Raw genomic sequence first — 14,593 nt, 5'->3', positions numbered from 1 at the left:
ATGAAAAGGGCTTAAGAGAACTGCAGGACAACATGAAGTGAAAAAATATTCGTACCATAGGAATACAAGAAGGAGAAAAAGAGGAGCATGGGATAAAAAACCTGATTGAAAAAGTAATGACAGAAAATTTTCCCAACTTGAGGAGAGAAAAAATCATGCAAGTCCAGGAAGCACAGAGGGTGCCAATGAAGATGAACCCAAAAAGGCCCACTCAAAGGCACATCATAATTAAAATGGCAGCATTCAAAGACAAAGAGAGAATCCTAAAAGCAGCAAGAGAAAAACAGCAAATAACATACAAGGGAGCTCCGATAAGGCTATCAACTGGTTTCTCAACAGAAACACTACAAGCCAAAAGGGAATGGCAAAAAGTATTTCAAGCAATGAAAAACAAAGGCTTTCAACCAATACTACTCTACCTAGCAAGGCTCTCTTTCAAAATGGAAGGTGAAATAAGGAGTTTCCCAGACAAAGGAAGTCTAAAAGAATACATCTCCACCAAACCAACATAGCAAGAAATGCTAAAGAGAATGCTTTAAGAAAACGAAGAAAAAGAGAAGGGAGAGGAACACAAGTACAAAGGGAAATGAATAAATACATGTTAATAATAACCTTAAATGTAAATGAATTAAATGTTCCAATCAAAAGACATAGGGTACTGAAACTCATATAAAAACATGATCTACATATATGCTGTCTACAAGAGACACACCTCAAAACAAAAGATTTCAAAGACTGAAAGTGAAAGGATGAAAAAAAAGTATTCCAAGCAAATAGACATGGAAAAAAAGCCGGGGCAGCAATACTTATATCAGACAAAACAGATTTCACAGCAAAGGCCATAAAAAGAGACAAAGAAGGGCACTTCAAAATACTGAAAGGAAAAATTCATTAAGAAGATGTAACCCTGGTAAACATATATGCACCCAACATAGGTGCACCCAAATATATAAGGAAAATACTAGAAGACTACAAGAAGGATATCAACAGCAACACACTCATAGTAGGGGACCTTAACACCCCATTGTCAACAATGAACAGATTTTTGAAGCAAAGAAACACCAAGGACATTGAGGCATTGAACAATACTCTAGATCAAATGGACTTAATTTATATATATATATATATATATATATATATATATATATATATATATATATATAGAGAGAGAGAGAGAGAGAGAGAGAGAGAGAGAGAGAGAGAGAGAGAGAGAGAGAGAGAGAGAGAACGAGAACTTTTCACCTCAAAGAAGCAAAATATACATTCTTTTTGAATGCACATGGGACATTTTCAAAGATAGACCACATGGTGGGACACACAAAAGCCTCCACAAATTCAAGAAAATTAAAATTATTTTAAGCATCTTCTCAGACCACAATGTCTTGAAACTAGAAACCAACCTCAAGGAAAAAAACTCAAAGACATTCAAACTCATGGAGAATGAATAACATGATGTTAAATAATAAATGGATTAACAATGATATCAAGGAAGAAATCAAGAGGTTTCTGGAAACTAATGGTGATGATCAAAAAACAACCCAAAACCTATGAGACAGAACAAAAGCAGTCCTGAGAGGAAAGTTCATAGCAATACAGGTCTACCTGAAAATGAGAGGAGAATCTCAAATAAAAAACCTAACCCTACAGCTACAAGAACTAGAACAACAACAACAAACAAAGCCCAGGGCGAGTAGAAGGAAGGAAGTCATCAAGATCAGAGCAGAATTAAATGACATAAAGACTAAACAAACAATTCAAAAGATCAACAAAAGTAAGAGCTAGTTCTTTGAAAAGATAAACATAATTGACAAGCCTTTAGCCATGCTCATCAAAAAATAAAAAAAAAAGAGAGAGAGAGACAGAGAGAGGACCCAAATAAACAAAATCAGAAATGAAAGAGGAGAAATCACAACCAATATCACAGAAATACAAAGGACTGTAAGAAATTGCTACAAATAACTGTATGTTAAGAAACTTGACAACCTAGGTGAAATGGACAAATTTCTAGAAACATATAATCTTCCAAAACTGAATCAAGAAGAAGTAGAAAGCCTGAACAGATTGATAACAAAGAGTAAAATTGAAACAATAATCAAAAAACTCCTGGCACACAAAAGCCCTGGACCGGATGGCTTCACAGGCAAATTTTACAAAACATTTAGTAAAGAACTAACGCCTACCCTTCTCAAACTATTCCAAAAAATCCAAGAAGAGGGAAAACTCCCAAACTCTTTCTATGAAGCCAGTATTACCCTAATTCCAAAACCAGGTCAAGACACAACAAAGAAAGAAAACTACAGGCCAATATAGCTGATGAACATAGACGCTAAAATCCTTAACAAAATATTGTCAAACAGGATCCAGCAACACATTAAAAAGATCGCACATCACGATCAAGTGGGATTCATCCCAGGGATGCAAGGATGGTTTAATATTCACAGATCAATAAACATAATACACCACATAAACAAAATGAAAGATAAAAATCACATGATCATATCAATAGATTCAGGAAAAGCATTTGATAAAGTACAACACCCACTTATGATGAAAACACTCTGCAAAATGGGAATAAAGGGACCATACCTCAACATAATGAAGGCTATATACAAGAAACCTGAAACCAACATCATACTCAATAGACAAAAACTGAAAGCATTCCCTCTGAGATCAGAAACAAGACAAGGATGTCCACTCTCTCCACTCCTATTCAACATGGTGTTGAAAGTTCTAGCCACAGCAATCAAATAAGAAAGAGAAATAAAAGGCATCCGAAATGGAAAAGAGGAAGTAAAACTGTCAATATTTGCAGATGACATGATATCATACTTAGAAAACCCTACAGACTCCACTAAAAACTATTCAACATAATAAGTGAATTTGGCAAAACAGCAGGGTACAAAGTCAATAATCAGAAATTGAAGGCATTTCTGTACACCAACCATAAAAAGCAGAGACAGAAACTAAAAAAAAAATCCATTTACTAAAAAAAAAAAAAAAAATCCATTTACTATAGCAACAAGAAAAATAAAGTACCTAGGAATAAACTTAACCAAAGAGATAAAAGACCTGTACTCGTAAAACTACAAAACACTGAAGGAAGGAATTAAGGAAGATACAAATAAATGGAAGCAAATACCATGTTCATGGATGGGAAGAATCAACTTCATTAAAATATTCATACTACCCAAAACAATTTACATATTCAACACAATCCCTATTAATATACCAGTGACACATTTCACAGACCAAGAACAAATACTTCAAAAATGTATATGGAACCAAAAAAGACCCCGAATAGCCACAGCAATCTTGAGACAAAAGAACACAGCAGGAAAAATCACAATACCTGACATTAAAGTATACTACAATGCCACTGTGATCAAGACAGTCTGGTACTGGCATAAGAACAGACATATAGATCAATGGAACAGAATAGAGAGCCCAGAAATAAACCCAGGTCTATATGGTCAACTAATATTTGACAAAGGGGGAAGGAACATAAAATGGAGTGAGAAGAGCCTCTTCAACAAATGGTGTTGGGAGAACTGGACAGGGACATGCAAAAAAAGGAAACTAGACCACCAACTTACACCACATACCAGAATAAACTCAAGATGGATCAAAGACTTAAATGTAAGTCATGACACCATAAAAATCTTAGAGGAAAACTAAGGCAGGAAAATTTCAGATATCCCATATAGCAATATTTTCACTGATACATCGCCTAAAGCAAGGGAAATAAAGGAAAGAATAAACAAATGGGACTACATCAAACTAAAGAGTTTCTGCTCAGCAAAAGAAAACATCAGCAAGATGAAAAAGGAACCAACCATGTGGGAAAACATATTTGCCAATGATACCTCAGACAAGGGATTGATCTCCAAAATATATAAAGTACTTACTCATCTCAACACCAAGAAGACAGACAGCCCAATTAAAAAATGGGCAATGGACCTGAACAAACACTTCTCCAAGGAGGATACACAGAGGGTCCATAGACATATTAAAGAATGTTCAGGAAGTGGGGGAGGGGAGGAGCTAGGAGGAGGCAGAAAAAAAAAAAAAGAATGTTCAATATCACTAGCCATTAGAGAGATGCAAATAAAAACCACAATGAGATACCACTTTACGCCAGTCAGAATGGCCATCATCAATAAATCAACAAGCAGCAAGTGCTGATGAGGATGGAGAGAAATGGGAACCCTGGTGCAGCCACTATGAAAAACAGTATGGAATTATCTCAAAAAACTAAAAATGGAACCACTTTTGGAACCAGCAATTTCACTGCTAGGATTATACTCAAAGAATCCTGAAACCCCAATTCAAAAGAACTTATGCACCCCTATGTTCATAGCAGTGCTGTTTACAATAGCCAAATGCTGGAAACAGCCTAAAAGCCCATATGTAGATGAATGAATTAAAAAACTATGGTACATTTACACAATGGAACACTATGCAGCAGAAAGAAAGAAGGAACTCCTACCATTTGCAATGACGTGGATGGAACTAGAGATAATTATGCTTAGTGAAATAAGCCAGGCAATGAAAGAAAAATAACATATGATATCACCTGATACAGACTAATGAGCAACACAAACAAATTAACCAAAATTGAACAAGGAACAGAATAACAACTATCAGGGGGTGTGGGGGAAGGAGACAAGGGGGGTAAGTAGGGGAAGGGCTTGGTAAAGTAACTAGTATAAATAACCCATGGCCATGGATAACAGGGTGGGGAATGACTGTGGGAGAAAGGGTGGGCTGGGTGGGGGCGAGCAATGGCGGGAAAATGGGACAACTGTAATAGAAAGGCAATAAAAATAAATAAATAAATAAAAATTAGTACTAAGTTAAAAAAAGAATTTGCAATATAAATGGTAATATGTATATTATATATATATATATGAAGCAAACTTTGTATACACTAATAATAAAGTATTATACTCTGGTTTCTCTTCAGATCATATAAATCTTTCGCCTTTTACTAATGATGAAGCATTAGAAGCATTCCCATTAAAACTGGGTATAAGACAACTATGTTCAACTCCATTATTCATATTCAAAAAACTAATAAATCCTGATTGGTGTGGCTAAGTTGATTGGACATTATCCTGCAAAACCAAAGATCACTGGTTTGATTCCTAGTCGGGATACATGCCTGGGTTGCAAGTTCAATCCCAATGGAGCATGTATAAGAGGCAACCAATCAATGTTTCTGTCTCACTTAGATGGTTCTCTCTTTTCCTTCCCTTCTCTTTGAAAATAAATAAATAATAAAATCTTTTTAAAAAAATCAATTAAGTCAAAACTACATATTAAGGTAATATTTCTACTATTAGATATAACACTGATTTAAAGTCACAAAGAAAAAAATCTCATCTATTTTAATTATTGTTAATTTTACTTCTCTTTTGTACAACTTGTAAACTTTTGTTCTTCGATCAGTATAAATGCAATGCATATAAATATTTGCATGTATTTCATTAATTATAAAAACATGTCAACACTGAAGATAAATAATTTTTCTCATAAAAATAGTGTAATAATTAAGTTCAAAAATACACTATTCTAGATAGGTCATCTACAGTGAGATTCCCCAAGCCCCTGACTTTTTCATGTTCTGGTCAATATTTGTATCAAGCTTTAATATTCAATAAGTAATTTAGATGAAGACATGAAAATCATGTTGATCACATTTACATATATTCAAAAGTTGGTGAGGAGAGCTAATATTAAGTGAAGTAATAATTTTTAAAATTTCTTTTAGGTAGAATTTTGTGTCTAAATCATAACAATAAAAATAATCAAAGACACAGAGGCAAACAAACACAAAAGCCGGTCAAGATGAGGAGACAGGGAAGTATGGCCCAAAAGGGGGAACGGATCAAGGTTCCAGTGGGAGAATTAAGCGACGAGGAGATAGCCAACATAACAGACTCAGAGTTCAAAACACTGGTGATAAAGATGCTCACAAGCCTGACAGATATGCTTAAGTACAGCAAATGCATAAGGGAAGAAGTGAAGACAATGGTAAATTAAACAAAGGAAAATCCACACAAAACCAACCAGGGTTCAGATAAATGATTTGGAACATAAGGAAGAAAAAAAAAAAAAAAACAGTCGACCAGTACAGAACGAGGAAACAAGAATTGAAAAAAACGAGGAGAGGCTTAGGAACCTCTGGGACAACTTTAAATATGCCAACATCCGAACCATAGGGGTGCCAGAAGGAGAAGAGGAAGAACAAGAAATTGAAAGCTTATGTGAAAAAATAACAAAGAAAAACTCCTCAAATTTGGTGAAGGAAATAGACATACAAGTCCAGGAAGCACAGAGAGTCCCAAACAAGCTAGACCCAAAGAGGACCACACCAAGATACATCATAATTAAAATGTCAAAGGTTCAAGATAAAGAGAGCATCTTAAAAGCAGCAAGAGAAAAGCAGAGAGTTACCTATAAAAGGTTGCTCATAGGACTATCAGCTGATTTCTCAAAAGAAACTTTGCAGGGAAGAAGGGGCTGGCAAGAAGTATTCAAGGTGATGAAAAGCAAGGACCTACAACCAAGATTACTCTATCCAGCAAAGCTATCATTTAGAATGGAAAGGCAGATAAAGTGCTTCCCAAACAAAGTAAAAGCTAAAGAAGTTCATCATCACCAAGCCATTATTATATGAAATGTTAAAGGAACTTAATTAAGAAAAAGAAGAGCAACACTATGAACATTAAAATGACAACAAATTCATAACTGAATCTAAAAAATAAAAACAAAATCCAATGAAGCAAACCAGAACAGAATCATAGATATGGGCATCATCTGGAGGGTTATCAGCTGGGAGGGGGAAGGGGGAGAAATGGGGAAATGGTGCAGAGATTAAGAAGCATAATTGGTTGGTACAAAATAGACAAGGGGAAGTTCAGAATAATATAGGAAAGGGTAAAAAAAAAAATGTGATTGTTAAATCCTATTGTGGTTTATAAAATAACTTTTGTTAAAATAATCCAAGAAGATACACATGTGGATTGAAAGCAGTTCATATACAGTAGTCCCTCTCTATATTGTGGTTCACTTATTGCGACCTCGCTGTATGCGGAATTCTTAAAAATATTATATTTAATTATTTATCACGGATTTTTTGCTATATCACAGGATTTTGCGGTACTGTATATATATGTTGTTAAAGTTACCTAGGTTTAAGAGTGTAGAATATGTTTAAGAACATAAGTAGTGTTTATAAAAGTGTGGAAAAGGTTAATAAGGGAGTGGGAAAGGTTAATAAGGGACTGGGAATGGTTTATAAGTGTGTGGAAAGGGTTTATAAAGCCTTAAAATATACATAAATACTAAAATAAATGTAAGGTTCCTACTTCACAGATTTTCACCTCTTGTGAGGTGGGGGTGGGGGTCTAGAACATAATACCCATGATAAGTGAGGGAATACTGTACAAAGATTTTTAACTGAGCTGAATAGATGCTCAAAATTGTATAATGAGAGCCTAGGGTTGAGAGGGACCTAGAAACTATATCATAAGTATAGTTTCTCAGGTTGTGTAATAGATAGGAAGAGCTACTGTTTTTACTATACTGAAATATCAATTCATTTTTACCACTTATAATGATTCAGCAGCTATAATGAAACAATCCATTATATCTTGAAAAACTCGTATGAGAAAGGTGATCTTATCATTAAAGGGGGAAAAGTCCCTAAATATAACAGTCATTTAATCCAGATAATTAAATTATCAATGGTAACTTATTAATGCCTGATTTTCTGACTAGTCAGTTTGCTTTGCACAGTTAAATTGCTCATGAGACAGTTTGTGAGGAAATTCTCTGAACAGCTAACCAAAAATTATATTCCCTTAGCTGAGACCCAGGGAGCACTAGGATAAGGAAAGAAAGACCACTATGAGGACAAAGGGTCTGAAAAAGAAGTGTTTAGTTAAGCCAGTCTGAGAAAGAAAAATTACCATATGATTTCACTTATATGTAGAACTTCATGTACAAAATAAACTAAAAAAGTGGAGAGAGACTCATGAATACAGACAACAGACTGACAACTGTCAGAGGGGAGGGGCTGGGGGCTGGGTGAGAAGGGCAAAGGGATTAAGCTTAAGAATTAAAAAAAGACTCATGAACACAGTCTACAATATTGTGATTGCCAGAAGGAAGGGGGATGGGGGGAGTTAAGAGAGGGTAAGGGAGAATAAATGGTGATGAAAGGAGACTTGGCAAGTTCTAAGTGAATTTTGTAGCCAGGAAAAAAAAAAATCACAAATTGCATAATTTTTTCAACTAGTCTCATAACTGCTGTCAATCAAATGGAAGAAGATATGTAAGGAAGCAGGGGTTGAAGGAATGTTCTACAATGGTCTTCCTTAGATTTTCAAGAGCAGAGTACAGCACTCCCTTCTAACAAACCTCATGGTTCTTGCATATAGTCTCTCAGGTTACTCAGCAAGGAGGCCCAATGTTCAGGACCTGCACTTAGCATCAATGTTCTCTTTTCCTCATAAAGGAAGATGTCTAAGAAGGAAGAACATCATTGTGCCTAAAGCAAGCAATCTACCACCCCTAATTCCTGTCTCATTAACTAAAATAAAGATGTGATTGTGTCATTTTTTATGATATTACAGGCTTTATTGTTTCCATTTTATCATATAAAATTGAGTCATGTGCTGCATAGCATTTTGGCCAATGAGGGACCGCATATATACAATGATGGTTCCATAAGATTATAATGGAGCTAAAAAAATTCTATTGCTTAGTGATGTAGAAGTCATTTTAATGTGGTACAACTGAAGACTCACATTTTTATGGTGATGCTGGTATAAACAAACTCACTGTGCTACCAATTCCACAAAAGTATAGCAAATACTATTATGAACACTACATAATAATTGATAATGATAATAAACAACTATGTTACTAGCTTATCCATTTACTATATTATAATTTTTTGTTATTTTAGAGTATACTCTTTCTATTTATAAAAAAGTTTGCTGTAAAACAATGTGACATGTCATGCCAATGGCAGCCTTATATATCTGTTTACCATGTATCTTGATTGCACCATTTCCTCTTTAATTTAATTTAATCAGTGCTTAGCGTACATTAAGTGTACAGCGTTTAAAAAGTCTACAGTAGTGAACAGCAATGTCCTAGGACTTCACATTTGCTCACCACTCGCTCCCTGACTCACCCAGAGAAACTTCCAGTCCTGCAAGCTCCATTCATGGTAAATGCCCTATGTTCAATAGGTGGACTATTTTTTCTTGTATACTTCATTTTTACCCTACCTTTTCTATGTTTAGATACCAAATACCATTATGTTAAAATTGCCTACAGTATTCAGTAACATACCTGCTGTACACATTTGTACCCTAGGAGCAATAGGCTGCATACCATATAGCCTAGGTGTGTACTAGGATTTACCATCTAGGTTTCTGTAAGTAAACTTAATAATTTTCATAGAACCACAAAATAGCTTAACAATGTATTTTCATAATGTATCCCTATCAAGTGGTGCATGTTTACCTCATTTTTTAAGTTATTGAGTAGATATTATAAATTTTCATGTTTAGAAAATAATTAGATTCTGAGGTCTGTTGGGTAATTTTGCCCTTTTATGTGACCTGATTGGAAGATGGAAGATGAAAGGAGATTGTTTTAAAAGAGGAGAATGCTCTGTAGAAAGAAAAAATAAACATTCTTTTCTTATGCTTTTCTTTACTACCCAGCATGCTTTATACAGAAACTATTCAAAAACATAAAATCTCTTCAAAACACCAGTCTCCATAGCCCAAGTGACTCTTGAAAGTATAAAATATATGGTAGTTTTTTAAAAAAATTGAAGACTTTAATGGAGAATAAAATACTCTAGTTTGTACCCCATGAGGTAAAAAGTGTAGAAGTACTGAGTAAAATATAATAAATCGATGTAATTTGTTCTTCCCTTGAAAGACTCACCCTCTATTGAAAGTAGAAGCTATTAAATCCCTAAACTCAGAAAATCTTCATTATTTTTCATCAAAAGCAAACATATGTAAAAGATAGCACAAGATGCTCATGCTAAAAGCTATACATTTGTTTCTTGTTAATTGTATTGCCTATCGCATCAATATCAAAGTACCGTGGGCATTGATGAGTCTGCTTTGGTCTCACAAATGACTAAAAGGGAAATCAAGAGAGCAAAGGCTGAGGGAGGAGGTGGACTGGCTATGTTACATTGGTGAGGGACAATGACAATGATAATGCAGTCCCAAGATACCAAACACTTTTTAAAAATAATGCAGGTCATTTGAAAACACTCTTTCTAACCCTAACAAGTAGTTACCGCTAACATACGTCTACATTTAATAGCTTTGGGGCGGGGGGCGCAGGGAAGCCCTTAGAAAGCAATTCCATAGCTTTTAGCATATCACACACCACAAAGACCCTATCATCACATCACTACTTATTCAGGAGCATTCTGCTTCAAAAAGAACACATTTCTTTTTTCTTTTTTTTTTTCTTGAACACATTTCCATGAGTTGCATATAAATTTGCTTTTGGAAAATAGTTGTAGTTTAAATAGCATAAGGATCTCGTTTTTGTTATTTTTAATGGAGTGAATCTTTTGTTAGTGAAGTTAACATTTCCATATATATGTGTGTATGTATGTTTTTGTTTTGTTTAGAATCTTTTTCAAGCCAACTTTTGTTCTTCAGAATTTTGCCAAAGTGGAAAATGAGGTAGTAAAGAAGTGAGAAGATAGAGGTGCTAATTTCATTTCTATCACCAACTGCATTTGACTACTCACTTTACCTGTTGAGCCTCAGTTTTCCTAACTGTCAAATGATCATAAAGTCCCCTTGAGCTCCATGAATCCTAACAATTACGGTACTGGGGGAAAAAAAGTAAAACTGAAATCTCTAACCTCTACTGAGCTGCCATATAAAGTTATGCTGTTATTTACTGCTAGGGGGCACCATTCACATTGGAGACAATTTACTAGCACACAGTACTATAGTGTCTTGGGGCAGAATATCTTTTCCTCAATGGCCTTATGGGCTAGCAGTGAACTGTCAAGTTCCTTAGGTTGTTGCTATTAAGAAACAGCAGGAAAGATTTCATAAGCATGTATACAATGGCTGCAATTTCAAAGAAAACTAACCTTAGTAATGATAATTTCAAGATATAAAAATTCAGTTGCGTATGACATGCATTCTATTTCATTGGAAGAGTTTAAAATGCATGAATCATGAAGACTGGATAACAGATATATTTGCAGTGACTAGTGCTAACTAAATAGTCAAGACTTTTCTCAAAATGTTCTGGAATTCAGAACACCATGAAGGTTCTTTTACTATGTTAACAAGAGTGAAAAGTTTCCCTAAAAATGAGCAGGATCTTACTTCCTGCCAAGTGTGTGCAGATTCAAAGCAGATTAACTGACTTACAAAGTAAATAAATGTGGTATTTCTTTTACCTGCATTTGTGGAGTAAAAATCATACCTTTAAAATATATAAATAGTTTATACTAATTGTTCCTAATAGTTCACATGGACACTTTCTTTCTTTCTTTTTTTTTTTTGTGTGTGTGTGTGTGTGTGCATTCTTTGGTCCCTGAGAGTCCAAAATAAGAGTGTGAGGCAACAGGTATCAAAATCTATTCATGATGAAGACCTATCCTTTCCTTTGAGGTCGCCTCCCACTAATAAGAGAAAGGAGGATGTAAGCACACTGAAAAGCTGGTTTATGAGAAACCTTCCTACTTTTGGTAGGTATCATGTTGATCCCATGAAGAAGTGGAGAAAGGAAGTTTGTGCTGTCTGGGTACCTTATAACTTCCATAGAACTGGATTCCAAACATCTTTATGTGAATAAAGTCAAATTAATTAAGGTGCCATCCAATGATGCATAAATCATAAACAGAAAGGGCACAGAAAAATCTCCTTTCTATGCCCTCTGTTCTGCCATCTTGGAGGCCAAACTTCGCCCTTGAATAAGCACAAACACCTCATATCTAAATGACTCACTGTCAGATGCTGACTCTTAGTCTATTAGATTATCATCATGTCATCTTTGTTTTTGGCAGTGTTTGAGAGCACCTCTAACAGCTTTGTTTAAATACTGTTTTCATACCTAAAAGCTTGAATCTGTAAAACAAACACACAAACATTTATAGACATCTTTAGAGCACTTCAAATTGTTGTGATTAGTGTACACACTTTGAATATTATTACTTAAACAACCTCCAGCTGATGTTTAAAAAGTAACACTTTGGTACAAGGCATTTTCCAAATGTCCTATTAAGGATGCTGTTTATTTATATCAGTGCATAGAAAAGTACAGCTGTACAAAACATAAATCAATGTCAAAAGTAAAAGGCATTAAAATTCATAAGGTTCATTTTCCGACACCCAGAGCAAACTGTAGCTGAGAGTTTGTCACAGCCTTAACATCAGCAATAAAATTATATAACTGCTGATGTCACATTCTTTGAGGTACACTCAAAGGCATCTAAAATTTTATGGCTTAGTTTGGCTTATTTTAAAATTGAACATATATTACTCTTAATTTCATTTCTTATGATACCTAGAAGACCTGAATATAAAAACAGCACAGAGGGGAAATAGCTTGCAGTCCACAGAGTTTTAAGCAACACGAAAAAAAGTATACATATGCATCCATTTTGTTATTGATCCACAGGAATTAGTGTTGGTTTAATGCCTATTAAGGGAAACAGTGTTTTCTATAGCAGAGTGAAGAAGGGTTATTGCTAAGTAAGGAAGAACTAAAAACAAGCCATGCAGATACTAATATTCATTCACAGCTTGGTAACTGTCTGCTCTGGATTTCATATTTTTAAAGCTCTGGTCTGTTTGTCTCTGCTGATTTATAAGACTTTGTTTCCTATTTAAATATTTACCTTCTTTGAGAAGTATACTTTCATCATATTATCTGGAAATCATATTTTCTATCAGATTCCAATTTTCTTGAAGATAAGTACCAGGTAGCCACACCTGTGTGTCCCCAAGAATCTGAGATAAACTTGTTTGATATTTCTCTTTTTAGGTGGTGGAATGGTGACCCTGAGATCTGTCACTGTAAAAGTAGAGGTTGAGGTGAATCAGCTTATTTTTCTGCTCCAGGATGTAATAGCCACCATTGCTTATACAATCCTTACCATGGGCCAGTCGCTGTTCTAAGCAACTTTCTCAAAGAAAGTCATTTAACTCCTTCAGCAGCCCTACGAGTCAGGGATTATTATGCTCCCTATTTTCAAGAGACGAATTTGAAGTACAGAGAGGTTACCTAGCCTTTCCCAAGCCACACAGCTAATGCGCAGCACTGCTGGGGTTTGAGCGAACAGTGTGCTTCAGGAGTCCTCTTAAGCACCACTTAATGCTGCCTTCCTCAGAGATCACAAGTGAACAACAATGCTGCAGGGGGTGGTATTTTGATCCGCAATGGTCTTTCCCTAAGAAAAATGTAGTCTACAGTCCGTAATCTATTAAAAGGTATATGTCTTTGCACTGGAAATAACTTCAGAATAGTTTCTCCTTTGAAGAATGGATATATCATACCCATACCCACTTCTTCAAGGACTTTTAATCATTTTATGAGATATCTTGTGCAAGGACATACATACGTACACTCTTGGAAAGCTATATTTATGTGGTAAAAACTTAGGTTATATGTGTGAAGTCACCACTGCCACACAGGGGACCTGAATTCAAATGCCTTTCTTAAGAACATAAGAGAGAAAATAGAGTTTTGGAGGAGAGGGAGGCGATTCACCCACAGTTATTACGTAATTAGCCAAAGCTAATTTCAGTTGTTTTTCATTTACCATATGCCATTCACAACACCCATTTCTGGGTTTCTTAATGTACAAAAAAAATATTTTGCATTCTCCTTGCGCACATCTTTATGGGAATGGCAAGGGACAGAGCCTGCACAAAGCACAATCCCCAGGTACTGAGGCGCGTCCTCTGGGCGGCTTCACGCACAGGAGATGGATGCGAAGGTAGCTCAGCTCCACCAGGACCCGCCTGCAGGACCAGTGTCTGATTCGGCATCAGACACAACGTGTGGAATGCAGCCTCGTCTGACTGAGAACAGCACTGTGAATACAAATGTGTTTAAAATGGCTGACTCTGTACAAGAGTAAATAAGAACCTTTTCAGCTTTTCATTTAGTCACAAGATCAGGAGGTCTCATCACCCTGGGTAGAGAATTAGGTAGCTTTCCAGCTGAGAGAGGCAAAGTAGGGATATGGCAGAAGGTGACTTTAGCAGCAAGGACCTTACCTTTTAATGTTTTCTTTTCTTTCTTTCTTTTTTTTTTAAAGAATAGAGCTCAGACTAAACCAATCCCCCATGTGAATATATGCCTTAGGAAGTAATTTTTATTAATAGCTGAGTATTTTTACTTTTATCCACATGCACCCAAATATTAGGGTTACAATATTTAGTTGCACGCATACATCACTGTGTCAAAGAAAGGGGGGGAAATCTAGCCTTAATAAAAGTGATTTATTAACTTCTCTACATCCTGTAAATTTAATATGCTATAGGTTCTTGCTCTCACTGCAGATTTCTTT

The sequence above is a fragment of the Furipterus horrens genome, unplaced genomic scaffold, assembly GCF_987537825.1.
Source record: "Furipterus horrens unplaced genomic scaffold, mFurHor1.1.pri manual_scaffold_3, whole genome shotgun sequence".
Taxonomy (NCBI): Eukaryota; Metazoa; Chordata; class Mammalia; order Chiroptera; family Furipteridae; genus Furipterus; species Furipterus horrens.
This window is presented reverse-complemented; position numbering follows the sequence as displayed.